Source organism: Aquarana catesbeiana, linkage group LG12 (assembly GCF_042186555.1).
Source record: "Aquarana catesbeiana isolate 2022-GZ linkage group LG12, ASM4218655v1, whole genome shotgun sequence".
Lineage (NCBI taxonomy): Eukaryota > Metazoa > Chordata > Amphibia > Anura > Ranidae > Aquarana > Aquarana catesbeiana.
In genome coordinates, this window is record NC_133335.1 from 64,429,390 (window position 1) to 64,433,009 (window position 3,620).

A 3,620-nucleotide genomic window follows, 5' to 3' on the forward strand; every position below is an offset into this window, starting at 1 on the left:
GAGTAGAAACTGTCTTGACGACAGTGGGAGTAAACAGTGCATCTTTGGCATTAGGGGGAGGGATAGTGCATCATTATTTGTATCAATGGGAGGAATAGTGCTCCATCATTGGTGTCAGTGGAAGGAATAGTGCCTCATTGTTGGTGTCTAGTGGGGGGAATAGTGCCCCATCGTTGGTGTCAGTAGAATAAAAGTGATATATTGTTGGTGTCAGTGGGAGGAAGAGTGCCCCATCATTGGTATCAGTGGGGGAAATAGTGCCCCATCATTGGTGTCAGTAGAAGAAAAGTGATATATTGTTGGTGTCAGTGGGAGGAAGAGCGCCCCATCTTTGGTATCAATATGGGAAGTAGTGCCCTGTTGTTGATGTCAGTAGCAGGAATTATACCCCATTGTTGGTGTCAGTGAGAGGCATAGTCTTGCTTCAGTAAAAGGAATAGTGCCCCATCATTGGTGTCAGTGGGAGGAATAGTGCCCCATCATTGGTGTCAGTGGGAGGAATAGTGCCCCATCATTGGTGTCAGTGAGAGGAATAGTGTCCCATCATTGACATCAATATGGGAAAAGTGCACTGTTGTTAATGTGAGTATCAGGATTTATACCCCATCATTGGTATCAGTGGAAGGAATAGTGCCCTGTCATTGGTGTCAGTGGGGGGAATAGTGCCCCGTCATTTGTGTCAGTGGTGGGAATAGTGCCCCGTCATTGGTGTCAGTGAGAGGAATAGTGCTCATCATTGGCATCAATGTGGGTATTAGTCAGTGGAAGGAATAGTGCCCCATTGTTGGTGTCAGTCAGAGAAGAATAGTGCCCCATTGTTGGTGTCAGTGAGAGAAGAATACCGCCCCATTGTTGGTGTCAGTGGAAGGGATAGTGCCCCATCATTGGTATCAGTGGTAGGAATAGTGCCCCTTCATGTGTATCAGTGGAAGGGATATTGCCCTGTCGTTGGTGTCAGTAGCAGGAATTATAACCCATTGTTGGTGTCACTGGGAGGAAAAATCTTGGATCAGTGAAAGGAAAAGTGCCCCAAGGTAAAGGCAAGCAAAGGGCCGCATCTGGCCCTGGGCCACAGTTTGGGGATCACTGCTATAGCAGAATGGAGTACAACTGAAACATTTAGCTTCTCATCCTCTCCTTCCCTTAAAGTGTATCTAAGCCCCAAATGAAAAATATAATATATTGCAGCTTACTTTGATGTGATAACTGCATTTGTTTTCTTTATTCAAGCTTCTTCTGCTTTATTTTCACCTGGTAATCCTGCAAATAACACAGTTCCTGTTGCTGGGTGGATGCGTTACTCCTCCACTGTATCTATGTAGGGAGCCATGATTGTCACCCTAGGCTGTTCTCCTGATATGGACAGCAAACGTGTGTATTTCTACGTTTTTAACACATTGGGGCAGGGCAACTGGTAGATTACAGAAGATAACTGAAAGGAAGTGACAAAGATACTTAAAGTAGAAGTCCAGGCTAGAGCTAACTATGCCTAAAGTGGCTCCCACCCGCCTTCTAACTCCTATACTAACTACTCTGTAGAAAGAAGATGCCTTTACCTACCCATTCTCATGGCACTCTGATCACATGAACAGCTCCCAGTGGCCAGCTTTAGGGGAGAGCTGGGTGTGCCGACAACAGATGCCCCATAGTAAAGCTGGCCATACACTATACAATTTTCTTATTCAATTTCCTTTAGATTTATCTTCAACTATGTAGTGTAAAGGCCTGCCTGATTGCATACAATTGAAAGTGTTTAGGTTTGACCTCATATTATATGGTTTTGGTAAATCTAAAGGAAGATTGAATAAGAAAATTGTATAATGTATGGCCAGCCTAAGCCTATGGATGACATCACCACCCAGGCATTCTATCCATTGTCAGAGCTCTCTCCTTTCCCCTGAAGCTGGCTGCCATGGGGATCACGTGACTGGACTGGAGTGCTTTGGGAATAGGTAAGTATATGCATCTTCCTTTTACAGGGTAGTTAGTATAGGCATTAGAAGGTGGGTGGGAGCCATTCTAAACATAGTTAGTTCTAGTAGACATGTGCAATTTGATATATTGTTGGTGTCAGTGGGAGGAAGAGTACCCCATTATTGGTATCGGTGGGGAAAATAGTGCCCCGTAATCAATGTTAGTGGGAAGAGCAGTGCCCCATCATTGGTGTCAGTGGAAGGAATAGTTCCGAATTCGTTTTTTAATGAATTTTGACAAATTTGTTAATTCCGAAACCTCCGAATTTTTCAATTTCTGAAATTTCAAAATCCCGAATTTCTGAATTTCCGAATTTTCAAATTTCCGAAAATTCTAAATTTCAGAAATTGGAAATTTCGGAAATTGGGAAATTCTAAATTTCAGAAATTGGAGATTTGGGAAATTGGAAATTTCAGAAATTTCGACATTTCGGAAATTGGAAAATTTCGGAAATTGGAAAAATCGAAAAATACAATTCGGAACTTCAAAATTTTGGAAATTCGGAAGTTCAGAAATTCAAAATTTCGGAAATTCGAAATGAGGAAATTCGAAAATTCGAAAATTTCGGAAATTTGAAAATTCTAAGATTTAGAAATTTGAAAATCTGAAAATTATTTGAAATAACGAATGCCGCATCTAAACAAATGGAATGTAACGATCTAATAATAATAAATAACAATAACAATAATAATAATACCTTTTTCTTATTATTTTTTATTATTAATTTGTTCCATTCCATTTGTTTAGATGCGGCATTCATTATTTCAGATAATTCGTAACTTCATATAAATTTGCATTAGTTACGTTCACAAACAGCCAAATTTGAAAGAAAATTGCAATACCTATAATTTAATAGTTAGCTATTATTTCGAATTCGACTGATTTTCTTTCTTTTTTTCAGATTTTCGAAAATTTGAAAATTTGGAAATTCGGAATTTGAAAATTCGGAATTCAAAAATTTGAAATTGGAAAATTTGAAAATTCGGAAATTCGAAACTCGAAAATTCAGAAATTCGGAAATTCGAAACTTCGGATATCTGAAAATTCGAAAATCTGAAAATTCTAAATTTGCAAATTCGAAAATTGGGAATTCGATAATTTGGAAATTCAGACATTCGGAAATTAAAAAATCCAAATTTTCGGATTTCCGAATTTCTGAAATTTTGAATTTCCGAAAAAAGCAAAAAAACAAATGAAACAAAAACGAACACATTTTTTGTCAGTGCAAATATCTAAGTTCTAGGACTTCTACTTTGTGGCAAGATCAGCAGGTATTTCTTGTTTTTACTAAAAATGTTGTTAGGTGTGGGAAAAAAAGAAGACTAAGGCAGCCAGAACATCTAAGAAATGTACACTGCAATATATTACATTTGGTTCTTGTGTTTAGTTATCATTTAAATCTAGTTAATGTTAGCTAAAGTTTATTCGTTGGCAAGGAGCTGTTGTGTTTTTCACACAGGCACATTGTAATAATCAATATGATCAATTGCACTCTGTCTTTATAGCAGGTTACTGACATCTGAAGCTTGGCCACATTTATCAAACATATTCAGCGCATGTTTTTCCTACTGAGACACAATCAATAACAATCTGGATTTTCCTGCTCTTCAGCAAAAAATCTTAGCGTCAGTTCCTTTTAGCAAAGA